This window comes from Ovis aries, chromosome 10 (genome assembly GCF_016772045.2).
Source record: "Ovis aries strain OAR_USU_Benz2616 breed Rambouillet chromosome 10, ARS-UI_Ramb_v3.0, whole genome shotgun sequence".
In the NCBI taxonomy this organism is placed as follows: Eukaryota; Metazoa; Chordata; class Mammalia; order Artiodactyla; family Bovidae; genus Ovis; species Ovis aries.
In genome coordinates, this window is record NC_056063.1 from 76,084,966 (window position 1) to 76,112,873 (window position 27,908).

The 27,908-nt window shown below is 39.7% G+C and overlaps 1 long non-coding RNA gene across 1 annotated transcript; it reads left to right on the plus strand.

Moving 5' to 3' along the window:
- Nucleotides 1–1,625: 1,625 nt before the first annotated feature.
- LOC132657309 (uncharacterized) lies at nucleotides 1,626–27,775 on the plus strand. The gene is made up of 3 exons (XR_009595294.1): nucleotides 1,626–2,363; nucleotides 25,128–25,258; nucleotides 26,262–27,775. It is a non-coding gene; the product is annotated as an uncharacterized LOC132657309 (long non-coding RNA).
- The last annotated feature ends 133 nt before the right edge of the window (nucleotides 27,776–27,908 follow it).

Below are 27,908 nucleotides of genomic sequence, written 5' to 3' on the forward strand. Positions count from 1 at the left end.
ACAACAGCCAACAAACGCCAGCTGCCTCGACAAAAGTAGAAACCTAACCCTTTTATGTAATGTTTTAACAGAAAGGGTAGCTGTTTAATTAAAAACATTGATGATTTAGTGAAACAATGGAAACTCAAGTTCAAGTGGTGCTCTATTGATTTAAGATGATTTTTACTAGCAATGGGTATAATTCATTCCCCCCCCCCCCAGCTCTCTCTTGTGTAAAGGGGTTCCTTCTTGGGGCATTATCTGGGTGAATAGGAAAAGACAGAGATGGCTATTGCCTTAGAAACCTGATTAACGCACATTGCTTTGAGGGTAAGGTGTTTAATTTATAAGTGCACCCCATATTTTTTGTCAGTTTATTCTCGGTGGGGAAGCTTTGAAAGTAGCTCCTCTCAGCAGGTTAAAAAGTGAAGTCTGCGTCCTGGCATTTAAATGTCTTTGTTATTGTGTCAAGCAAGTTTTTGAAAACCACATGCCCAGAATACTAAGGTTGGGCGGCTAGATGAGGCAAGTTGTGTGAGTGTGTGTGTACGCGCGCGCGCGCGCGTGCACGCGCCCCTGGGCGCAGGGTTGTGTGCGAGGACAATTATTTTCATCAGCTGCTTGCTCGCCCGCGCCCGACTGCTCCTCTTTGCAGAACCGACGGCCTCCCGGGCTTTCAACTCTGCGAGCAAAGCTGGAGGAATTCCTGTATTGAGATACCCTCCTTGAGAGCGTCCAACTCTCTCGGCCCTGGGGAGCCGAGAAAGGGAGTCGAGGGTACCCGGGTCGCCCCCCACCCCAGGCAGGGCAGCACTCGAGGACTGCGAGGCTCCGGTTTCAGGCCCCCGGCTACCTCCGCGAGGACTGCCCGCGAGCGACGGCGGCAGCCCCGGGGCCCAGGTGGGCGGGAGGCAGGTGCGTCCCTCCGCCCCCGCAGCCGCGCAGTCCTGGCGGCGCTCGGCGGCCGCGGTTCACCCTCCTTCCTTCTGGCCGGCCGGGTCCGCAGGCCCCGCTTCCCAGCTCCCGGCCCCGGGCGTGCTGGGACTCGGGAAGACGCAGCTCGCGTCCACCTTCCCCGCGCACCATGGCGGCCACCAAGGCCAGGGGTCCGCCGAGCCGGCCGACAGGCGGCCGCAGGGCCTCCCTTCCTCCGTATAGCGCCCTTTCCCGCCCGCTGAAGGGGAAGCCGAGGGGGAACTGAGGGCCCAGGGCCGTGGCCTCCACAGGGGTTGGAACGGTCCCCGGGGTGAGGCCGGCGACAGAACACCTCAGGTACCGTTTGCCTCCCTCAGCCGCCCCTGAAACGCCCCCACTCCAGGCCGCGACTGGCCGCTCGAGGCCCACTTCCGCCTGCTCCCGGCGTGCTGTGCGTCCAAGGTCAAAGGGCGCGGGCCTATCTTCCGGGGTCCGACCTGTACATGGCGTCCTGAGCCACCGTGGGCCCCCAACGCCGGGGGTTGGGGGGCGGCGAGGGGAAAGCGGCCAGGAGGCCTCAAGGCCACACATGGCCGCCCCGGGCCGCCCATCGGGGCCACTATTCGGGCCGAAACCCGGGGTAGAACGTGGCCAGAGAGGGAACCGTCCGCATGGGTCCCGCAGGCCTAGAGTGAATTATTTAAGCTGTTCCTGGTGTTTAAAGAGGTTTTGCAGTTTTTAAAGAATGTTGTAAAAAAAATATCAGCCCTTGTTAACTCCCTCATTATATGCTTTCCCCCTCCCCTCAGCTGAACAAGCCATATTTCCTGAAACAGAGGAGCTATGTTAAGTGTTTAAACATGTGTCAAGTGTCTTATAAATAATCCAAATTCATAAAGAAGGGGAGAAAATTTCACTGATACCTGAAGTACTTGGCGCAGCTACGTTTCCCTTGAGTTGGGTTATTTTTGGCTGCGGGATTGTAGAAAGGAAACTGTTCCGAGATGACTGGGCACCTCCTGGAGCCCTCTCCCTTTCTTAGCCTGCTCCCTTTGAGTCTGTGCTCAACCCCGTCTAGAAATGCTTTTGTCTCCTCCACGAAACAGAAGTTCAGATGCTCTGCAGAGTATGTTTGGTTCAGGGTTAATATTCAATGCAGTATTTTGGAGTCACCTTTTCTCCTCCTCTCAGCCTCCCCCTATTCAAAGTTTCTGCTGCTGTAACATTCTGCTATGACACCCTCCCCCCACCCTCTCAGTTGGAAAGAAAGTGCTGCTTCTGGCCAAAAAAAAAAAACCAACAAAAAAAACCCCAACATAAAACCACATAAAAACTGTAGGAGAGATGAGATCTGGGCTTTAACTTGAGATATGGGCTAGTAAATAATTTCAGTTTTTGTATTCATTCTCTTACCTAAGAAACCTGGAAAAAGGTGTTGCCCTAACACAATCTGAGAACATCTGAGGAAGGTAAGTCCAATGGATCATTTTATAGTAAAATGAAAAATATTGTTTTGAAATTGGATTTCACTTTAGAGTTAACTTATGTACTTTGGTTCCTTGGATGACATTTTTCATCTTGGTTGTCGTTCCATGAAAGATTTCTTAGGCTTTCTATTTCTAGCTGTTGTTGTTTAGTAGGTAAGTTGTATCCAACTCTTTGTGACCCCATGGACTGCAGCTTGCCAGGCTTCCCTGTCCTTCATTATCTCCCGAAGTTTGCTCCCGGAGTCACATCTTTCTGCCTTTTCATACTGTTCATGGAATTCTCGGGGCAAGGCTACTGGAGTGGTTGGTTCTTCTCTTCTCCAGTGGACCATGTTTTGTCATAACTCTCCATTATGACCTGTCTGCCTGGGTGGTCCTGCAGGGCATGGCTCATAGATTCATTGAGTCATACAAACCCCTTCGTGATGACAAGGCTGTCATCCATGAAGGGGTTCTAGCTGTTAAAATGTGTAAGCTGCAGGAAGGAGTAGGCATTTTTAGTTATTAAAATAGTCAAATGTTTTCATGAAATCAGAAGTATCTTCATTTTAAAATATCATATCATTGTTGAGTGTGATTCAGAAAAATCAACTGCATTGCAAATTTGAGGAGTAGGTTACAAATTGACTTTCCTGAATAGTAGTCTCTTAACATTCTCAGTTTGAGGCTTTGCGCTTCTGTCGCATGCATGCACGCTAAGTCACTTCAGTTGTGTCTGACCTTACTGTTAAGTTCTCCCTGCTCCACCTGGTAAAATTCATCCAAATGTTTCTAGGGTGCTCAAGAGGTACTGTAGGTATTTTCATTAATAAGCCTGGTAAGCTGCCAGATTTAGTAGCTGAAAGTATTCTGTGTTTTCGCTCAGCTCTCTGATGATTTACCTCCTGTGGGATTTTTCATGTATTTTGGTTGCTAGTTTTGCCGGGTGTTGCCCGTCTTGTCAGGCTTTTCTGTGTGCATTCTTTGGGATACAGTTGGTGAGGAATGCACTGGCAATGTGGAGAGGCCAGTCCTCTGCAGTGTTCATTGTTGGTTATCTGTGATACACTCTGTCAGAGGGTTCCAGAATGGTTTGCAGTGTGTTCTGTGAATGGTTTTAATAGAAAAACGTATTTCCCCTTTGTGTTTACAGCCCTCTGTCTCCTTAGAACCTAGATTTGAATCCACAGTAGTCTCAGCTAAAAATCCTGACCAGGCTCAAAAACTATGGTACATTCACAATTACTCATCTCCTCTGAGCACCAAGACTTTGTTTCAAGATCAAGCTACCTAATCTTCTCTTTGCTCAAGATAATAAGTTTACTTCCAGGAGTCTTCTCAGTCTTCCATGTAAATAGATTTCTAGTGGTGGTTTTCTTGTTCTTTCAAAAATTGCTCAGCTGTGTTTGAATGCCAGTGATGAAAGCAGCTTAGACTGTACATTTAGGAAATAGTTGGGACTATTCCCCAACTATTCACTCAGAGGCAGATCTATATACACACTATAAATGACCATATTGACAGATAAAAACTTTGCTGAACTTAGTTAATACCTTTTTGATGTTTAAACAATTTTTAGTAAGAATGCCAGTCATCCTTTGAAAGCCAAACAATAAATTGTGCACAGAATGGTCAATACAAAGATAATGTACTCAGTTGCCGTTTGTACTTAAACATTAGCCAGTTGTCAACAAATTGATATCTAGGCACTCCCTGAAACAGGCCTTTGTTACTAACTCAGATAAGGCATTTTGATCTCTGTCTTTTTTTTTTTTTTTTCAATTGTGCCACTCCCCATTCCACAAGAGAGCATGGCTTTATAGGAAAAGATGCACAGCCTTTTATACACCATCAGGTAGTTTGCTCTCTAATGGGGAAGTCAAGGCAATTATGTAAAATGACTAAACAATACAGAGGTGGTGGTGGTGGTTTAGTCACTAAGTCGTGTTCGACTCTTGTGACCCCATGGACTGTAGCCCGCCAGGCTCCTCTGTCCATGAGATTCTCCAGGCAAGAATACCGGGAGTGGGTTGCCATTTCCTTCTCCAGGGGATCTTCCCAACCCAGGAATTGAACCCAGGTCTCCTGCATTGCAGGCAGATTCTTTACCAACTGAGCTATGAGGAAAGCCCTAAACAATACGAGGTAAGTAATACTAAAACACGGGGAAAGACTAAATACTATAAAGTATACCATGTACCTTAAAAGGAATGCCAATAAATTCTTCTAGAGTCTTCAAAGATGAGCAAGATAACATCAGAAACTGTAAAAGATTATATACAAAGAAACAGCATTTAAGTTAACGGCATACTTTTCAACATTAACAAGACACATCTGAAGATAAAGGAATAATATTTTGAAAGCGCCAAGAGAAAATAGCTATAACTCAGAATGCCATATACCCAACGAAGCTCTTATTTAAAAGTGTGGGCTTAAAAAAATGCTTTCAGACAAAAAAGTGTGGGAATTTACCACTCATTTTGGAGAATCATAATAAAAGTTGTAAGAGGTACAGGAAAAAGGAGTCTCTTAAACCTCAAAGGAAAAGAGTAGATGGCAAGAAGAAATGGTGCATAAAGAAGTTGATGATCAATATGTGGGAACACTAAAACAGTTATTGCATGCATAAAATAATAATGATAATGACTAGTGTTGGGTGTTTAAAACATCATGGGAACACAACTGAGAGAATATAGTGTAGAAAATAAACATGAGTGGTTCATGATAAACACTCTCAGTAAACTTAGGAGGCATCTTTCTCAACTAGATGCTGCTGCTAAGTTGCTTCAGTCGTGTCCAACTCTGTGTGACCCCGTAGACGGGAGCCCACCAGGCTCCACCGTCCCTGGGATTCTCCAGGCAAGAACACTGGAGTGGGTTGCCGTTTCCTTCTCCAATCAACTAGATAAAGACAGCTATAGAAAAAACCACGGCTAGAGGCTTTCCCGGTGGCTCAGGGTTTAAGACTCTGCTGCCCACCAATGCAGGATACTTGAGTTCGATCCCTGATCAAGGAAGATCCCTTGTGCCACGGAGCAACTCAGCCTTTGGCTGCAACTGTTGAGCCTGTGCTCTAGAGCCTGGGAACCGCAGCTATTGAGCCCATGTGTTGCAACTACTGAAGCTCGGTGCCTGTGGTCTGCAACAAAAGAAGCCACTGCGATAAGAAGCCTGCACAATGCAATGAAGAGTAACCTCCGCTTGCTGCGACTAGAGAAAAGCCTGTGCAGCAACAAAGACCCAGCACAGCCAAAATAATTATACATTTTAAAAATTATTAAAAAACCGCAGCTAACATAATACTCAAAGGAAAAGACTGAATACCTTCCCCCTTGAGATTGGAAACAAGGTAATGATGTCAGTTCTCACCAGTTCTGTTCAAGGTGGTACTGGAGCCTCATCTTCTCTTTATGTGATTCATTGCTTTAAGAAGAAAGAGAAGACTTAAATGAGCATACAACTATTAAATGTAATTATTTACTTAAAAAATTTCCATAGTGGATGGTGGGGGTGCTTCCCAGGTGGTGCTCCTGGTAAAGAACTTACCTGCCATTGCAGGAGACGTAAGAGACTCAAATTCCATCTCTGGGTTGGGAAGATCCCCTGAAGGAGGGCTCAGCAACCCACTCCAGTATTCTTGGCTGGAGAATCCCATGGACAGAGGAGCCTGGTAGGCTAAGGGGTCAGACATGACTGAAATGACTTAGCATGCATGCCTGCACCATAGTGGAACACACCAGGCTGATGATGCTTTTAAACCTTTAAAGGCTCATGATGACTTTTAACTTTGAAGGAACAGGAAACTCCTATTTTATGCAGCAGTTTTAATAAAATTTTTAAAAATAAGGCAAGTTTCCCAACTCATTTGATGAAGGTAGTAAAATTTAACAGGGATTATAAGAATTATGGTCCAATTTCAACTTGTTTATAATGGAAAAATCCTAAATAAAGCATGAGCAGATCAAATGTGTCATGTCTAAAAACCAGTAACTTAAAGAGGATTTATTGCAGGAATTCAAGAATGGTCTTCCAGTAAAAAATTGAAGGATATAATCTACCACAAACATTAGAGGAAGAAAATGATGTAATCATCTTAAAAGATTCAGAAAAAAGTTTTGATGAAATTTAAAACATACTCATAAGTTTACTAAGTAGGAACAATTAAAGAATTCTGTTAACATGACAAAGAAGCATTAGAAAGTGTTCCCCTTTAAGTCAGCAACAAGACTAGGATGCTTATCTAAATTCTGTTCCACATTTTACTGAAGAGTCTATCCAGGGCAATAAGAAAAGCAAAAGGAATGAAAAACATGAAGACTAAAAAAGAAAATTAAAGTTGTTATTATTCACCATGATTACCTACATAGAATAATAAGACCAAAACATTAGGGGAATCCCTGGTGATCCAGTGGTTAGGAATTCTGTGCTTTCACTGCTGAGGGTGCAGTTTCAATGCCCGATCTGGAAACTAAGATTCCACTCAAGCTGTGTAGTGTGTCAAGAACAAAAACCAAAAAAATTAAAATTAATGAGAATTTTGAAAAATTATAGATTATAGGCTAAGTATTAAAGAAAAGAAGAAAGTGAAGTTGCTCAGTTGTTGAGGTCGCTCTTGATTTTTTGCGACCCCATGGACTGTGGCCTACCTGGCTCCTCCGTCCATGGGATTTTCCAGGCAAGAATACTGGAGTGGGTTGCCATTTCCTTCTCCAGGAGATCTTCCCGACCCAGGGATTGAATCTGGGTCTCCTGCATTGTAGGCAGACGCTTTACAATCTGAGCCACCAGGAAGTCCAAAGTATTAAATCCAAGTATTAAAAAGACCAACAATATTCCCACATGCCAACAACAGACAAAGTAGAACATGCAATTAAAAAAAAAATGCCATATGAAATGGTCCAAAACCTAAGGGGCCTTGGAATATATCTAACAAAAGATGTTGAAGATCTTTATGGAGAAAATTATAAAGGTGTATGTAATACAGAGATGTAACATGCTCATGAGTGGGAAGACTCAGTTTTGTAATGATGTAATTTCTTACTCTGTTAGTTCATGAATTCAGTGCATCTGTATCATAAATCCTAATAGTTGTATATGTGCATGTGTGTGTATAATTTGATAGATGAATGTTAAAAGTTAAATGGAAGAGTAAAATGTCAAGAATTGCCAGGATAAGTTTGAAAAACAATGAGGGATTTGTCTACTTGACTATTAAGATTTAGTATAAAGTTTTAGTAATCATAGCAGTGTGACAGTGGCACAAAGTTATAAGCACAGATCAATGGAACAGAAGATCGGCATGTGTCTCTGCTAATTTGGTAAATAACAGAGGTGATTATAAATCAGTGAGATGATTCAATAAGCAGTGCTGAAACAATCGGCCAGTCTCATATAAAACTATTAAGTCCTTACCTCACCTATTCACAAACCGCATTTCAGTATGAAAGCCTGTATTTGAAAAACAGAACTTAAAATTTATTTTAAAAACTCAGGAAGAATTTTTCTTATTTATAAAAAGGAACTTTATAAAGTTCCTCAAGAGGAACTTTTTATATTATATACAAAGAATAATCAGCCTAAAATAATTGCTATTGGTTTGTTGGGCTTCCTTGGTGGCTCAGTCGGTAAAGAATCCTCCTGCAATGAGGGAGACCTGGGTTCGATCCCCCCTGGGTTGGGAAGATCTCCTAGAGAAAGGCATCTTGCCTGGAAAAGCCCACGGACAGAGGAGCCTGGTGGGCTACAGTCCATGGGAGCACAAAAAGCTGGATACAACTGAGCGACTAAGCACAGCACAGCACATTGATTTGTTATGGTTTGTTATCTAAGAAATCCTTCTTAAACGTATTTGGCATATTTGGCCAGGTATCTGTTAAAGAAAAAAAAAGATACCCCAAATGCAGCAGCAAATAAATTAATTTCTCTTTGATATAATAGTTCAGGGTAGGTTTATAGGCTTTGCTGTATGAAGCCTTCATGGAGATCCAGACTAGTTGGGTAGCTCAACATATAGCTTGCAATGTTGGTCTAGATTTTAACTTCAACATGACAGTGTCAAGGAAGTTGAAGAGACAAGTGATCAAAAACGTGCATTATTTTAAAGGCTGATACCCAGCAGCAAATACATTACTACCAGGTACATTCCAGTGTTGGCAACTTAAGTCACCAAGCTGCAAAGGAGGCTGGGAAATACAGCTTAACTGAGTAGACATATCTGCCCCCACTATCATTGTGGAAGAGAGAGACAGTGCATTTTGGTGGACAACTTGGCAGTCTCTGCAATAGCTGCCTTAAAGTTAAAATTTTCTCATAATAGAAGATAACCATCTAAAAATGGAATACTCACACCAAAGACTGGTTGAAATTATTTTCAAAGCAAATCAATATCAAGAATATGTGTAGATTCCTGCAATAAAAGATGTGTAGGTGGACCTCCATGGTGCTCTAGTGGTTAGGAATCCTCCTGCCAATGCAGGGGACGCAGGTTCGCTCCCCGGTCTGGGAAGTTTCCACATGCTGGGGGGCAGCCAAGCCTGTGCACTGTAACTACTGAGCCCATGCACTTTAGAGCCCACGGTCTCTAATAAGAGAAACCACTGCAGTGAGAAGCCCCACTACAGCAGCGAAGGCCCAGTGCAGCCAAAATTTTTTTTTAATTTGTAGGCAGCCGACTAGAAAAATGATGAAATAGTCATTTCAAAAAACAGGAAACTAGAATGGTTAATAGTGTTTATACTTGGTAGTAATCAAGGAAATGCAAATTGAAACAACAGGGAGATACTATTTTACATCAGTCAGATTGGTAAATTAATATATTTGATAGCCAAAGTTATTGGTGAACATGTGGGGAAATTGGAACTCTTACTCATTGTTGATGGGAATATAAATTGGAATGACCTCTTTGAAGTTTTCAAAGAGATTTGGAAATACTTAAAATGGCAGCAGCTGTTGGTTGTTAGTTGCTTACCGCAATACCAGTATCTGTTTTTTCCTTCTTCCTTGGGAATGGAAGCCCTAATTTTTTGTTGGGTACATGGCCATCTAGAGTAAAGACTGCGTTTCTCATTCTCCCTTGCAGGTGGATGTGGCCATATGACTAAGTTCTAGCTAAGCTCTGATACAAATGTGTCTGCTTTAAAGAAATTTTTATACATCTGTGCAAGGAGACATGTTCAAAGATTTCATTACATCACTACTTGTAATAGCATATATAGGAAATATCCTGTAAATCAATAGGAAAATGAGAACATAAACTCTGGTTTGTTCATACAAGGGGCCACCATACAGCATTTAAAATAAATGAACTGCATCTATATGATCAACATGAATCTCAGACAGATATGTGAAAAAAGTAGGTTTTAGAATGATACATGCAGTATAATATTCATATAGATTTCTAGAACATGATAGTGAACATGTGAAAGCCAAAAAATGCATGAGGAGAACACACAAAGCTTTAAGATAGCGGTTGAACTTACGGTTACCAGTGGGGAGGCAGGGTGAGGGGATAAACTGCGAGATTGGGATTGACATATACACACTACTATATGCAAAATAGATAATTAATAAGGCCCTACTGTATAGCACCAGGAGCTCTTTTCGATAATTCTGTAATGATCTACATGGGAAAATAATTTTAAAAAGAGTGAGTATATGTATATTTATAACTGATTCATGTTGCTGTACAGCTGAAACTGCAGCCCCATTTGAAATCAACTATACTCCAATAAAAACGTTAATGGTATCTCTGTGGAGATAAAGAGTATACAGGCAAGGTAAGACTTCAGTTGTGGGAACTTCTGTGGCAGTCCAGTGATTAAGACTCTGCACTTTCAGTGCAGGGGGCTTGGGTTCAATCAGCGTGGGCAAAAAATCTGTAACATTCTTTCCTTTTTTTAAGAAAAGGTGATTTGAGTCAAATATGCAAACTGGTAATATCTTTAGGTATCGTTTAATTTTCTGATACTTTATATGTGTTTCAAATAATTCACAATTAAAATACTTTAAAATATTATAGAAATAGTGATAATTGTGAGCTGTTATGCTTTTGAAATGTACTTCATAGGAAGATTAAAAAATCACAGACATAGAAAACAAACTTAATGGTTACCAAAGAGGAAAGAGGGGAAAGGGATAAATTAGGAATTTGGTTAAAAGATACACATGACTACTATATAAAACAGACAAATAAGAACCTACTGTATAGCACAGAGGACTATATTCATTATTTTGTAATAACCTATGAGGTTATAAATTATATATACATGTATCTGAATCACTTTGCTGTATGCCGAAGCTAACACAACATTGTAAATTATACTTCAAAGAAAAAGTGCTTGACAGCTAATTTAGTGTGAAAAAGCAAAACAGTGCAAGATAAATTGATGAGACAAAAGATGAAAGAATGATCACGGATTGCAACAGAATTCAGAAGGAGCTGTGGGTTTTGGAGGAAGAGATGATGCATTCAGCTTAGGGGCATTAAAACTCACATTTTAGTTCTTTTGGGATATCCTAATGGAAATGTCAGGAAGGAAGCTGGAAGCGCACATCTGCTAAGGGGGCCAGTCACAGACTTCAGGGTCACTTTATGGCCATTGGCGTCACAGGAGTGGATGAGATGCTCGATGCAGCTGCTTGTGTTCTGGGGCAAGCCTCCCTTTACTAGTCTCAGTGCCTGGTGGCCAACATTCAGTAGACCCTAGTAAAAATAGGCCCCAGTGCAAAGGCTAACATAGGCTTACTCCCAAGAACCATAAAAAGGGTTTGTTTTTTTTTTTTCATATGTAGCTATATAACTTTATCATCAAATAGCATTTGCAAATAATTTTTAAAATCCCCACAACTGTATCAACACTCTTTGGAAACCTTAAATTTGAAAGTAACTTTGTATAAAAAGGAAACATAAGGAACTGCCCTAGTGGTTCAGTGGTTGGGACTCCGCACTCCTGACGCAGGGGACCCAGGTTTAATCCCTGGTATAGGGAGCTAAATCCCACCTGCTGCAACTAAGACCTTGGGCAACCGAATAAATAAAAATTAAAAAAATGTAAACACAGTGTTTAAATTGTAAACAAAATACTTTTTGTGCAAAATTACCTAAGTTATTTAGCTCCCATATTTTGAGTTGCTTGAATTTCTATCCTAATTAGTAGTAACTCAGTTACATGTTGTTGCTTCATTGTATCCAGAAATGGTTCTTTATACGTTTTAATTAAAAGAATGCCTTAAATGACAAGATCCTAATGTATAGCACAGGGAACTATATTCAATATTCTGTGATGAACAATAGTAGAAAAAAATATAAAAAAATATAAAAAGCTTAAACTTTAAAAAAAGAGAAAGAATATTCTGCTATAAACACAGGTATAGTTTTCTCAAAAATGAAATTCAGAAGAATACATGTGGGATAAAAAATGTATTCATGGAATAATTTGTAATTCTCAGCAAATTTATGGATTTTTAAATTATTTTCATGAATTTAAGTAAAGCAGTAAAGTTTGCTAAAATTGTGTTACATTACTTAGAATTTTATTTTGCCATCTTCTGTGTCTTTCTTACACTGGAATTTTTCTTAGTTTGAAGTATCTGTGCAGGAATAGAAGGCAGTGGCATCCCACTCCAGTATTCTTGCCTGGAAAATCCCATGGACGGAGGAGCCTGGTAGGCTGCAGTCCATGGGGTCTCGAAGACTTTACTTTGACTTTTCACTTTCATGCATTGGAGAAGGCAATGGCAACCCACTCCAGTGTTCTTGCCTGGAGAATCCCAGGGACAGGGGAGCCTGGTGGGCTGCCGTCTTTGGGGTCGCCCAGAGTCGGACACAACTGAAGCGACTTAGCAGCAGCAGCAGTGCAGAAATAAGAAAGAAAAGTTAACCACTACATCTGGTCCTTGAGATTAGGAAGCAGTCTTATTGGATTATTGATATACTAAAACAGGCCATGCTGAAGTTTTTTGAATATGTAAAACATAGAAGAGGAAAACTTTGAACATTAAATAAATTCAAATAATAAAGACTTAAGCATGATAATAAATAATCATCAGCAATGTAAAAAGAAAAATGACCAAGTGGGAAAAATATCTGTAATTTATATTATAAAGAAGTAAGATCCATAAAATAGGAAGTTTTAGGAAAAAAACCTATAAACGAAGTAATAACACAGGAGAAAAATTTAGGAAAGATTTTATCTCATTTTAAAAGTTTTTATTAAAGTGCAGTTGATTTACAATATGTCAGTTTCTGGTGTACAGCAAAGTGACTCAGTTATACATACACACACACACATATATATATGTTATTTTTTGTATTCTTTTCTGTTAGCATTCATCCTAGGATTTTGGATACAGGTCCCTGTACTATACTGTAGGACCATGTCCATCCATTCTATATGTAATAGTTTTTGTATCTACTAACCGCAAACTGAACTTCACAGGTAGCACAGTAGTTAAGAGTCTGCCTGCCAGTGCAGGAGACGTGGGGTCATGCCCTGGGTTGGGAAGATTCCCTGGAGAAGGAAATGGCACCCTACTCTAGTATTCTTGCCTGGAAAATTCCATAAACAGAGGAGACTGGTGGGCTACAGCCCATGGGGTTGCAAAGAGTCGTACAGGAACTGAGTACACATACACATAGAACCCCAAACTGCCAGTTCATCTCTCCACCCGCCCCCACCATGCCTTAGCAGCTGCATGCCTGTTCTCTATGTCAGTGAGTCTGTTTCTGCTTTGTTGAGAGGCAGAAAATATTTTAACAGATAGTTTCAGCAAAAGATACCATCTATATCAGCCTCACTGGAGAACTAAAGCTATTGAGATAAATCATTTCTCACTTACTCAACGGGCGAAACTTCAAAAGTTAGATACCACATTTTGTTGGAGACATAGTTGAAAAATAGGCACATTGCTTGTAAAAGTATAAAAAAGCTCAAACTTTATGGAAGGGGATTTGTTAACTTGTGGAAAATTTGCATTGTATCTACCCTTTGTATTAGTTTCTGATTGCTACTGGAACAAAATATCACAAACTTAGTGGCTTAAAATAGCACAGATTTCTTATTTTTCAATTCTGGAGGTCATAAATGTAAAATGGGTCTATAAGGTTATGTTCTTTCTGGAGAGTCTAGAGAGTATTTTTTTTCCCTGTCCTTTTGAGCTGTTTCAAATCCTAAAAGATGATGCGGTGAAAGTGCTGCACTAAATATGCTGGCAAATTTGGAAAACGCAGCAGTGGCCACAGGTCTGGAAAAGGTCAGTTTTCATTCCAGTTTAAAGGCAATGCCAAAGAATGTTCAAACTGCTGCACAATTGCACTCATGTCATATGCTAGCAAGGTAACGCTGAAAATTCTCCAAGACAGGCTTCAACAGTACGTGAACCGTGAACTTCCAGATGTTCAAGCTGAATTTAGAAAAGGCAGAGGAACCAGAGATCAAATTGTCAACATCTGTTGGATCATTGAAAAAGCAAGAGAGTTCCAGAAAAACAGCTACTTCTGCTTTATTGATTATGCCAAATCCTTTGACTGTGTGGATCACAACAAACTGGAAAATTCTTAAAGAGATGGGAATTCCAGACCACCTGACCTGCCTACTGAGAAATCTATATGCAGGTCAAGAAGCAACAGTTAGAACTCGACATGGAACAACAGACTGGTTCCAAATCAGGAAAGGGGTACATCAAGGCTGTATATTGTCACCCTGCTTATTTAACGTATATGTAGAGTACATAACTTATACGAGAAATGCTGGGCTGGAGGAAGCACAAGCTAGAATCAAGATTGCCGGGAGAAATATCAATAACCTCAGATATGCAGATGACTCCACCCTTATGGCAGAAAGTGAAGAAGAACTAAAGAGACTCTTGATGAAAGTGAAAGAGGAGAGTGAAAAAGTTGGCTTAAAACTCAACATTCAGAAAACTAAGATCATGGCATCCAGTCCCATCACTTCATGGCAAATAGATGGGGAAACAATGGAAAAAGTGACAGACTTTACTTTTTTGGGCTGCAAAATCACTGCAGATGGTGCCTGCAGCCATGAAATTAAAAGACGCTTGCTCCTTGGAAGAAAAGTTATGATCAACCTAGACAGCATGCTTAAAAGCAAAGACATTACTTTGCCAACAAAGGTCCGCATAGTCCAGGCTGTGTTTTTTCCAGTAGTCGTGTATGGATGTGAGAGTTGGACTATAAAGATAACTGAGCACTGAAGAATTGATGCTTTTGAACTGTGGTGTTGGAGAAGACTCTTGAGCATCCCTTGGACTGCAAGGAGATCCAACCAATCCATCCTAAAGGAAATCAGTCCACAATATTCATTGGAAAGACTGATGCTGAAGCTGAAACTCTAATACTTGGGCCTGATGCGAAAAACTGACTCATTGGGAAAGACCCTGATGCTGGGAAAGATTGAAGGCAAGAGGAGAAGGGATGACAGAGGGTGAGATGGTTGGATGGCATCCTCACTTGATGGACAAGAGTTTGAGCAAGCTCTGGGAATTGGTAATGTTCAGGGAAGCCTAGTGTCGTGCAGTCCATGGGGTCACATAGAGTCAAACATGACTGAGCAACTGAGCTGAACTGCCCTTTTCTAGTCTCTAGAGGCCATCTGTATTTCTGGGTTCATGGTCCCTTCCCCCATCTTCAAAGGTAGTCATATAGCAGCTTTCCTCCTCACTGACCTGGCTCCTTCTTGTCATGATCCCTGTGATCACATCCAGCTCACCCAGGTTAAGTTGGGGCAGACGTAAGGAGGTCCCCATTTAGTCATAGTTGTAGAGTTCTTTTTGAATGTAAGGTAATGGATTCAGTTTCTTGAGATTAGGTTGTCCACATCTTTGGGGCCCCTTATTCTGCTACCACACCCTTTGATCTAGCATTGTCAATTCTAGGCATCTGTCCTACAGATGCATCAGCATGTATTAGGATGTGTGCCAAGTGTGCTAAGTCTCTTCAGTCATGTCCGACTCTGTGATATATTAGGATATCATTGCTTATAATACATAGTGAAAAGCTGGGAACAATGCAAGTGCCTGGTCATAGGGGACTGGTTAAATAACAATGGGATTATCTACAAAATACAATATAATGCAGCTGTAAAAGAGAATGAGGAAAAGCTCATCATACTGGTGTGTATAGAGATCCCTAGGATATAATGAAAAGTGAAAAAAGAAAGGAGTGGAGAAGTTTATATATTGTTCTACCTTTTTATAAGGGGGAAATAGATATTATCTATATTGCATAGAGAAATACTGGATTGAAATATAGAAAATTAATAAGAACGGTTATCTCTATGGAATAAGAGGGACTGGAGAAGTAGCTATGACTTCTCAGTGAATTTTTTTGTATTATTTTGATTTTTGAATCAGGAAACTGTATAGTAAAAATAAGACCTTATGAAGTAGACAGCTTTTTTTTCCCTAGCAAATTTTTTAATAAGGCTTAGCTTTAAGAAGGTTGTGAGCCACTGGCCTGCCACTGAAGTACCTGAAGTTTCTAATTTGAGTCCCTGACCTCAAGTAAGGGGTTATGTTTAGTGGTTCCTAGTTAGAATGCTAACACAGATAATTAGGCATTTGTAATTTAATATACTCTAGAATCTAATGTTTTGTTCTTTAGTTTCATGGAGTACTCAGGAAAATTCTGATGAAAGTCAGGGGTTGGGAAACGTCACAGTCATGGTCCAGAGTATGTTCTAGGGGACTGCTGGGCAATTGAGGGCACACAGGAAAGCGTCTGACTGCTTGGGGCTTGGGATAAGACTGAAAGATTTCAAATGCAAAGTTTATCTGAGAGACAGTTTTACCTGTACGTTAGTTTTGGTTTAGTCCATGCTTTTATCTTTTGTTTTCTCCTAATCTTTGAAAAATTCTTTATTGAAGTGTTGTTGATTTACAGTGTTGTGTAAATTTCTGTTACACAGCGCAGTGATTCATATGTATATATATTCTTTTTCATATTCTTTTCCATTATGGTTACATAGGATATTGTATACAGTAGGACCGTTGTTTATCCGTTCCGTGTATCATAGTTTCCTCTGTTAATCGCAAACTCCCAGTGCGTTCTGCTTTCACTCTCCCGCCCTCTTGGCAACCACAGTCTGTTCTCTAGGTCTGTGCGTCTGGTTTGTAGATAAGTTCATCTGTGTCAAATCTTAGATTCCACATACAAGTGACAGCATGTGGTTTTTGTCTTTCTGACTTAGTTTACTTAGTATGATAATCTGTAGGTCCATCCATGTTGCTGCAGATGACACGATTTCGCTCTTTTTTATGGCTGAGTCGTATTCCAGTGTATGTATGCCACATCTCTCTGTCCATTCATATCTGCTGATGGACATTTAGGCTATTTCCTTGTCTTGGCTATTGTGAATAGTGCTGTTATGAATATAGGGGTACATGTATCCTTTTGAATTTTCGTTTTGTCTGCATATATGACCAGGAATGGGATTTCTGGATCATATGGTAATTCTGTTTGTAGTTTTCTGGGGATCCTCCGTACTATTTTCCATAGTGACTACGCCAGTTTACCCTCCCACCAGCAGTGTAGGAGGGTTCCCTTTTCTCCACCTTCTCTAAGATTTATTTGTGGACTTTTTATTGATGGCCTTTCTGACCAGTGTGAGGTAGTTCCTCACTGTACTTTTGGTTTGCATTTTTCTAATAATTAGTGACATTGAGCATCTTTTTATGGGCCTATTAGCCATCTGTATGTCTTCTTTGGAGAAATACCTGTTTAGGTATTCTGCACATATTTTGATTGGGTTGGTTTTCCCCTAATCCTTTATCTTGAAAGTTTTAAAACATATTTGGGGTGGTGGGAGGGGGGTTCAGGATTGAGAACTCATGTACACCCGTGGCGGATTCATGTCCATGCATGGCAAAACCAATACAGTATTGTAAAATAAATAAGTAAATAGAAAATAAAGAGCAAAAAAAAAGAAAAAAGAAAAAAAAAGAATGAAAGTGAAATGAAGACAGTCTTAGATGAAGGAAAATTGAGGAAATTCATTGCCAATAGGCTTCTTCTAAAATGTTAAAGAATTAAAAAAAAAAAAATTTGGCTGTCCTAAGTGACATCATGAAATTTTACCCCTAAGGTGTCAGCATGCCCTTGCTAAGAATAAGGATATTCTCTAATATAAATACATTACCATTATCACAACTTAGCTACTATCTGATATTTAGTTAATATTCAGATTTCTGTCATCGTTTCAACAGATATCTTTTATAGCTCAAAAAAGATGAAATGTTTCCACATTGTTATATCGCTTTAGTTTTATTTTTTAGAGTAGTCCATCACTTCTGATTTTATTACAGTGAGTTTTTGAAAGTTCCAGACTACCTTTGTTATAATACCTCTCACATCCTGCGTTTATCTGATCTGTTTCTTCATGGTGTCACTTAACTTGCTGTATCCTTTTTCTTTTCTATAAACTTGATGTAGGTCTAGAGGCTTGATTAGATTTAGGTTAAATAGATAATGTCAGCTTGTCCCATTATCAGTGACGCAGCATTTGGTCACTTGGTTAGGTTTGCAGTTGCCAGTTCTCTTCTCATTTTCTCCATTGTGGTTGCAATTAAGCTGCAGAGTGATGCTTCAGTACTGTGCAAACATCTCTTCACCCAGTGAGTAAGCATGCATTTACCTGTCTTACCTGTCTTGCCCTAGTGTGGAGTTGGATTCATATTTATAGGCTCAAGATCAGAAGACACCCCCATCTAGATCAGTGGTTCTCAACTGATCTCAAGTTGATTTTGCAATTCAGGGGACATTTGTCAATGTCTGGAGGTATTTTTGGTTGTGACAATTGGGAGAGGCACCTGTTATTGGCATCTCGTGGGTAGAGGTGAGGATGCTGCTGTGTATCCTACAATGCACACGAAAGCTCCCACAAATAATTTCTGGTTGAGAATAAGAAGAGTTTCACTGTTTAGAAACTTTGATTTAGATATATAATTAAGCTTCTCTCACTCACACCGTTCACTTCCATTTTGGGAGATGCCAGTAAAGTTTTAGAGCCTGTCTTCAACAGTAGTGGAAACCAAGCAGATGTTAGAGTCCATCAGAATTTTCCAGTGTTTCAAACCATGCAGATTTTCACTGCCCACCTGTTCTGTCTTTCCATTTATTTTTTTTTAAAAATTTTTATTGGAGTATAGTTGATATACAATGTTTTGTTAGTTTCAGGTGTACAACAAAGTGAATCAGTTATATACCGATTGTGTCTTAAATCAGTCTGGTGGTGATGGTGCTCAGTTGCTCAGTCATATCTGACACTTTGTGACCCCATGGATTGTAGCCCACCAGGCTCTTCTGTCCATGGAATATTTCAGGCAAGAATACTGGAGTGAGTTGCCATTTCCTACTCCAGGTTTCCATTTCCTTATAGGTGTCTTCTTCAGAAGGATTTAACTTGTTTTCCTCTATTCTCAAGAAACTAATAAAATAAGAAAATTTAAAAGCCCTTAGAATTACACTGAGGTGTTTTTGTCTGCTTTTGTGTTTCCTAGAAGATTTTGGAATGTCATCTTAAAAGCCCCAGAGCCAGGGAAAAGAAAATGGAGAAAGAGAAATATCAAGTTAAGAACTCACTGTTACAAAAAATGGCCCAGAGAGAGTAACCAGAGTTCAGGAAGGGGCAGAGGAGTGCAGAGGGCATTTCCACTCTCACACCTGTAAGTTATTAATGACCTTTGAAGTGGTTGTTGATGGAAGCACTGGTGCATTTGAGCGGCTTCATATGTATACTTAGTGTATTCAGAGAACTGCCCAGCTTCAGGAGCCCTGAAATATCTTCAGGCGGCATCAGAGATCAAACGGCAGAACCCATGACTTGGGAATATCATGTAGCCATGTGACATGTGGAAGGTTCCAGAGTGTGGGAACTGATGCCTAAATAACTACTCTGTATGTGTTTAACTCAGCAATTTCCTATTGCTTTTATAACTTTTAAAATGGCAGTCTTGGAAAATAATGGTCCGCAGTTTCAAAATAAGGTAATGAGAGGTAAAGTGTTTACACATTTATTTCAAGTTCCTATTCTGGAAAGATTAGAATATAATTAAGCCTATTTTCATTCATATTGTCACTAGATAGTTTATAGAACATTTGTTTGGTTTAGGTTTTGAACTGCTGGGCCAAGGACATTACCTTTCCTGTTGAGAACTGAGTCAACAGTCTTGTTTGTACTTAACAAATAAAACTTTCAAGTCCAACTTCCACTTCAAGTCCAGCTTTCCTCTCACGTACTGTGGAGCTAGTACGTGAATGCTTTCAGCAGCTGCAGTTAAACTTTTCAAGGAAGCAGCAAGATATGTAGGTCTTGGCCTTTATTTTTTTTTTCTATCAGTATTTCTTAAAATTATTTTTCATGCTTATTCATTGACATATCTTCCTAAGTGGAATAACATATTAACTCTTGGCATGACATGGTACTAAGAAACAGTCCTAAAGAATTCAGTGGAAAATTATAGAGCACCATTTATTTCCACAGTGCAGTTTTTACTCCTTATTAGTAGGCAAACTATTTTAGGTAGATAGTTTGGTTAGAAATTAGGAATTAGAACTTAAGTATTTAATTCTGTCATTTTTACATTTTTTCCTATACTTGCTCAAATTCTACATAATATAAAAGCTTGAAGAAAAAGATGTGACATAGTATATACATCATTATTCTTTTATATTATTCTCTGGGAATAAGAAAAGGGGAGTAGGATGATGGTAATTATTATTCTAATATAAGAGAGTAATTATTTTAATATCAAGGATACTGTTTATTGTCACTCTCATCACTGTTTCTTTATGAAATTTTCAGTATTCTTTATGAAAGAGATTGACTTAAAGCAGCACCGAAAGCTAACAAAGATAGTACAAGAGAAGAAACTTATAGGTGCATCTCATGTATAAATCCTAGAAAAGATCTTAGCAAATTGAATCCAGTGATGAATAAAAATGACAAATACATTATGACCAAATTGGATTCATCCCAGAAATGCAAGTTAGTTTGACGTTCAAAAATCCATTTTGTTACAATTAATATATGTAACTTACTAGATTAGGAGAATAAATGATGAAACCCTTTATTATTAAGATGATCCTCTTAATTGCAGAAAAATAAAAAGAGAACACTCTTAACAAGCTAGTAATATGAAGGAACTCCCAAAGCCCAATAAAGCCCATCTCCAAAAACCGACAGCAAATATACTTAATTGTGAAATGTTAACATTTCTTTTGTATTAGGAATAAGACAAAGACGTCCCAGATCATCACTTTCATTCATATTCTGTATTGAGGGTTATTCTCAAGTAATGTGAGAAGAAAAATAAATACAACATTTGCAAAAAAGAAGCCAACATTTTTAGAAATGATATGATTGTCAATATAGAAAAACTAAATAATCAGCAGATGAATTATTAGAATAAATAAGAATGTTGAGCGAGGTCACTGGATGCTCCAGCACTAATAAAAACTCAATTACTGTCAAACACTAGGAAAAAATATATTAGAAATATAATTTTTTAAAATTCCATTTATTATAACACCAAAAATTATGAACTACCTTAGAAAAATGAAGAGTTTATTCAAGAGATCTAAATAAGTGTAGAGCTATTTTATGTGGATAAGCAAGATTCAGTATTGTGTGAGAACGCTAATTCTGCCTAAAGAGTCACTGAAATTCCAGTTCCCCAACAGAGTTTTGCTTTGAATTTGAGATGCTAAATCTGTAATTGATATGAAGGAGCAAAGATCCAAGAATAACCAAAACATTCCTAAGGAAAAATAGTAAGGTTACTACAGTGTCTTAAAATCTACCCTAAAGGCATAGTAACTGAGATGGTGTTGAACTGACAGAGGAATAGAGAAATAGATGACTGGAACAGAATCCAGAATCAGACCCCGCAGATACATGGATAGTCAGTGCATTGCCAAGCAGTGACAGCGAAGACGGTTGCTTAAAAAAATGGCCCAAGAACAGTCCAATTGGAACAGCAATATTATTTAAGAATGACTAAAACATAGAAGTAACACCATGTTCCTCATTGCTAAGTTGGATGCAGAGACCATGATATAGTTATACATTGATCTATGTTACAGTAATGAACATTAATGAACCTTAGCTGTACTCATTAGTGTGAATGAATCTCAGAAATTTAGTGTTGAGTAAAAAAAAGCAAGTCATAGAAAACTAAATATTATATCATTCTGTTTTAGTCCATTCAGGCTGCTGTAACAAAATACTGTAGATAAGAGTGGCTTATAAATAGCAGAAATTTACTGTTCACAGTTCTGGAGGCTGGAAGTCCAAGATTAGGGTGGCCAGCATGGTTGGGTAAGAGCTATCTTCTGGTTGCAGACTTATAGCCTCATATGGCAGGGAGTCTGGGGAGCTCTAGGGGTCTCTTTCATAAAAGATCAGTAATCCTATTCCCTGGTGGCTCAGAGGTTAAAGTGTCTGCCTCCAATGTGGGAGACCTGGGTTCGATCCCTGGGTTGGGAAGATTCCCTGGAGAAGGAAATGGCAACCCACTCTAGTATTCTTGCCTGGAGAATCACATGGACAGAGGAATCTGGTAGGCTACAGTCCACGGGGTCACTAAGAGTCAGACACGACTGAGCAACTTCACTTTCAATCCTATTCATGAGGGTCCCACACTCATGACCTAATCACCTCCTAGAGGCCCCACCTCCTAAGGCCATCACTTTGGGAGCTAGGTTTCAACATAGGCATTTGATGGGGGAGGACACAAAATTTATACCATAGTACCTTCTATTTGCTTAAAATGGAAAAGAGGCACATTTAAATTATACATTGTAAAACTCTACATACATTTGTGATTAAAAAAAAAAACACATGAGGAAAAGAACAAGCATCACAAAATTCAGGATAGTGATTACTTGGAGTGGAATGATGGAGGTGTGCCTGGGAAAAGGCATGTTGGGTGTGTGCTCAGTCATGTCCGACCCAGGGATTGGACCTGCGTCTTCTGTGGTTCCTGCATTGGCAGGCTGACTCTTTACCACTGAGCCACCTGGGAAGCCCACATGTGGGTGAGGGAGTGCCTAAAATATAGACAGTGTGCCGTTTGATAAGATATGTCCTAGGTGCACAGGTATTCATTTGTGTAATTATTTTTCAAACTGAGTTTTCATAGTAATGCTTTCTATTTGTATGCTGTTTTTTTTTTACATTAAAGTGATTACAAAGAAAGATTTGTTAAAAATCTGATCTGTGACTCTTGATCCCTTTACTTTTCACAGGGTTAACAGTGAGACTTAGAAGAGAGCAGTTTTTTGTTTTTTTTAATAAAAAGCTTTTTATTTGGAAATAATTTCAAACTTATAGAAAAGTTGCAGGAATTGTAGTAAAAAAAACCACCTGTTTACTTTTATCCAGATTCAGTTACTATAAACATTTTATATTACTTACTTTTTTGTTAAAGAGAGATTTATTATCCTTCTCTATATTTTTCTAAATTATTTAAGAATAAGCTGCAGGCATTATGCCCCTTTGTTTCCAGACACTTCACTGAATATTTCCTGAAGAAAAGGACATTCTCTTACACGACCCCAGTACAGTTGTTAACCTCAGGAAGATTTTTAACATTAGCAGTACTTTAAAATAATCTACCATTCACTATCCAGTTGTCAACTGACTTCATAATGTCCTTGACAGCACTTGTGTTTTCCTCCACTAGAGGTTGCAGTCGACGTATTGCATTTAATTGTTTCTTTCGTTTCCTTCATTTGGAACAGTTCCTGAGCTTTTCTTTGTCTTTCATAATAATGATGGGTTTGAAGAATACTGTAAAAAATTTTTTTTAATCTAAGAGAACAGTTCTCATTTTGAGTTTTACTGTTCTCTCATGATTCTGTCCAGTTTGTGATCCCTAGTCAAAATGCCACACTAATGATACATTTTTTTTTCTCAGAGTTATCACATCTAGAGTTGGTTATATTAATTTTGATAATTTGTCTAAGGTGTTGCGTTTTCTCTAGTATAAGGGAGAGGAAGTTTTGAAAGGATTTCTTTGGAGAGAGCTGTTGGTGAGTGTGGACCCTGATTCCTTCTCAACGGAGACAAGCAGGCATGCGATATCTCCCTCACCTCAAGTCAGAAGAGAGACGCCGCTTGGAAAGCTTCCTGTGATGGGTGCCTCCTTTTAAGGAAAGCCAGGGGTGGAGGGCTGAAGCTTGGCTTGCTGCTTGGAAGTGGCGCAAGGCGAGCTCCTAGTAGACTGTAACCAGCCTTTTCTTCCAGACTTTGTTAGGCAATCAAGGCACAAGTATTTCCCATGAATGAGATGTGGCAAGAGCCGGACTGGAGTCATTGCATAATCTGACCTAATGGCCATGGAAAGGGTGAAAGGCTCATTGAGGAGAAGCTGGCAGAGCCCCATCACCGTTCCAGTGGGTAGAAGTGAATAGACGACTTAAACAGAGTCCCTCCTTTCAGGTCAGGGGAATTGCTGGTGAAAATCCAACAGTCATCTGTGGGTGGTATCTTCTCAGGACCCACAAAGAGCCCCTGAAGGGGAAGAGCTTTAAATATCTATGAGCACATAAAGTGTGAGATTGCCTCATGACTGCTGGTCAAATAACATTTCTCTCTCCTCAGGGTGGAGTTGAGGGGGGGAGGTCAGACAAGAAGGTTAGTAAAATCCCAGTGAGGAGGGGTGGACACCTGCAGAGGCGAAAGGGGCCGTGCTCTCCTCCATCATCGGAAGGGTATGCCCCCCCGCAGAGGTCGTCTGTGAGATGAGATCTCACCTGGTATTGACTTTGAAGCTCTCATCATTTTATGGGATAAACATTTTATTTGAAATGGAATTGAGACTATGTGATTTAAAGTGACTACAGGACCTTTAATTATGTAAGCACGGTCCGAAATAGTCATGTGACTGCTTTCATTTTTCATTGAGGGGCAGGGAAGAATATATCTGAATAATTTTTGCTTATTTACTTGTTTGAAAAATGTATTCATTTTGTATAGGTAATACATTGCATGATTTAAAATAAAAATGTTATGAAAAATATATAGCCACTATGAAGAACAGCATGGATTTTCCTTAAAAAACTAAAAAGAGTTACCATATGATCCAGCAATCCCAATCCTGAGCATATATCCAGAAAAGACCAAAGTACTAATTCAGAAAGATACTTGCCAGTGTTCATAGTAGCACTATGTAAAATAGCCAAGATATGGAAGCAAGCTAAATGCTAATTGGCAGATGAATGGATAAAGAAGATGTGGTATATATATACAGTGGAATATTACCCAGCCATAAAAAGAATGAAATAATGCCATTTGCAGCCATATGGTTGGACCTAGAGATTATCCTAGTGAGTGAGGTAAAGCCAGGCAAGAAAGACCAATTTAAAATAATATCCCTTATATGTGAAGTCTAAAAAGAATGATACTAATGAACTTATCGCCAAAACAGGAACAGACTCACAGACGGAGAAAACAAACTTAACAGTTACCAAAGGGGACAGGGGGTGAGAGATAAATTAGGAGCTTGGGATCGACAGATACACGGCACCGTATGTAAAGTAAACAGTGAAATCCTACTATGTATAGGACTGGGAATTATATTCAGTGTCTTGTAATAGCCTATAATGGAAAAGAACCTGAAAAATATATGCGTAAATGTATAACTGAATCACTTTGCTGAACACCAGAGACTAACACAACATTGTAGAGCAACTGTACGTTGATAAATAAAATGATATGAATAGCCTTCTCACATCTGTCCCCATCTCCCCAGGTGCCATTCTCCCCTTGTTCAGTCACCAAGTTGTGTCTGACGCTTTGGGACTCCATGGACTGCAGCACGCCAGGCCTCCCTGTCCTTCACCGTCTCCTGGAGTTTGCCCAAGTTCCTGTCTCCTCTTAGAGGTAAACATTTTTATATGCTTATTGCTCCAGTATTTCTTTATGCAGTAAGCAAATATAAATCTCCTATTCTTACAAAAAAATGTAGTATACCTTTCAGACCTTTTTTTCTTAATTGCCATAAAACATGAGTCATATAAAATTTACCTTTTCAACGCGGATGGAGCATGATGGATCGCTTGGTAACTGTGTGTTTACCTTTATGAGGAACCACCAGGCTACTTCTCTAACAGCGACTGCACCATTTTACCTTCTGACCAGCCAGACAGGAGGGTTCCTGTTTCTCTACATCCAGCACCTATTTTGTTTGCTTTTGATAATAGCAGTCCTAATGTTTGTGAGGACCTTCCTTGGAGATGGTGATGGACACGGAGGCCTGGTGTGTTGCGATTCATGGGGTTGCAAAGAGTCAGACACGACTGAGCGGCTGAACTGAACTGAATGTTTGTCAAGTGGCAAATCACTGTACTGTTGATTTGCATTTCCTAATGACTGATACTGTGCCTTTTCATGTGCCTTTTGGCCATTTGTCTTCTCTGGAGAAATGTTTATTCAAGTTCTCTCTCCATTTTTGAATTGGGTTAGCCATTTTGTATTGTTGAGGTGCAAGAGTACTTTATATATTCTGGATATTAACCTTGTATCAGATATGTAATTTGTAGATATTTTTCCCATCCTGTGGGTTGTCTTTTCACTTTCTCAGTAGTGTGCTTTGATGTGTGTATGTGTGTGTGTGTACACGCACATGTGCACTCAGTTATGTCTGACTCTTTGCGACCCCACAGACTGTAACCCATCACTGTCCATGGAATTTTCCAGGCAAGGATACTGGAGTGGGTAGCCATTTCCTCCCCCAGGGGATCTTCCCAACCCAGGGACTGAACCCATGTCCCTTGGGTCTCCTGCATTGGCAGGCGGATTCTTTACCAGAAGCCTGATGTACAAAAGCTTAATTTTGATGAAGTCACATTCTATTTATTTTTGTTGTTTTTGCCTGTACTTTCAGTGTCACATCCAACAAATCCTTGCCAAATCTAATGTCATGAAGATCTTCCCTGGAATGTGGGCTGTTGTACCCAAGGCTGCCTGCTGAGGGGCTGAGGCCTGGCAACTGCTATGCAAGAGGTTGGACCACCGAAGTTTACCAATCCCTTTGTCAGGCTCTGCTGCAAGTGTTGCAAGCATTTGACTGAACTCCAGAGTTCAAATATTTACCTTTGACAATTCCTGCCGGTCCAGTAGTTGTGAGGTAGATGGATGGATATCTTCTGTGAAGTCACATGTGTGTGTGTGTTTGTTTTTTTTAACTTGACAATGTAACTGGGGTGTCTTCCTAGTTACAGTACGTAGAGATCTTCTTTCTCTTTATAGTTCCATAGTATTCTAGAGTTCACAGTTGGTGTACCATAGTTTATTTAACCTGTACCATAGTTAACCTGTACCATATAAACCAGTACCAGTTTATTTAAATATACCATAGTTTATTTAACCTGTTCCCTATTGCCGGATGCTTGGGATTTATAGTCTTTGACTATTACAGAAAGTAATGCAATGAAAACTTAGTGTGTTTATGTGTGTGTGTGTGTGTGTGTGTGTGTATAAATTTGTACATGTCAGGTTACATACACAGGTATATTGGTGGAACTCATTTTCTAAAAGTGGAATTTCTGGGCCAAAGGTTAAGTGCATTTGGTAAATATTGCTAAAAGACCCTCCAGAGAAGTTGTACCCTTTAAACCTACCAGTAACGTATGAGAGTGCCTGTCTTCCCAAAACATCAACAGCAATGCATTTTAAACTTTTGGCATTTTACCAGTTCGGTAGGTGAGAAATGGCATCTCAACATTATTTTATTTTATTTATTTTTTTCAACATAATTTTAATATTCATCTTTCTTATTATGAGAGAAAGTGTGTATCTTTTCATAGACTTAAGGGGTCATTTCTGGAAAAAAAATTAAGAGGACACAACACAAATAAAATTACCTTCTAATTGGCATCCCTGAGTCTTGCTGGTTCAGGGTAGTGGGTATAGTTTTCCCTGGGGAAGCTGTCACTGAGAGCTGAAATTTGTTGCTGCTTCATCGTAGAAGACAGAGCAGGAGGTGAGAGGAAGGGAGAGCCAAGTGACGAGGTGGGGTAGCAGAAACCTTTTTTTTTTTAACACCAAATAAATATTGTAGAATGTATGTGAGGCTGCTGCAGAACTGGAATTGGATGGTGTTTCTCAGTTTCCCCCCTCCTTTTTAAAAAGAGGCTTTGAGAGAAGACCCAATATGATTATTTTAGGGAGTAAATTACAGTAGGTTTTAACTGGGTTCCAGCTGCACAGGATATTCAGGATTCTTCAATGAGCTACTTACCATGGGTATTCTAAGCTTTCTGAGTGCTGTGGCTTACCATATAGCCTGGATTGTAGCTATTCTCCTATTTTTTTTCTGGTGTTTTGAAAGTGTGTGTGCGTGAATTCTATTTTATTAATAAATAATAAACATTATAAAGGATAATTAGTTTGCCTACTTTTCTGATAGCATGACTATCCCCCCCACCCTGGCCCCCCAAGGGCTTGGTTAATAAGAATCTGAAACAAGATGGGGGTTGGGGCACTAGGCAGATGAGAGGTTGAACGGGGATGGGGAAGAAGCCGAGGGACA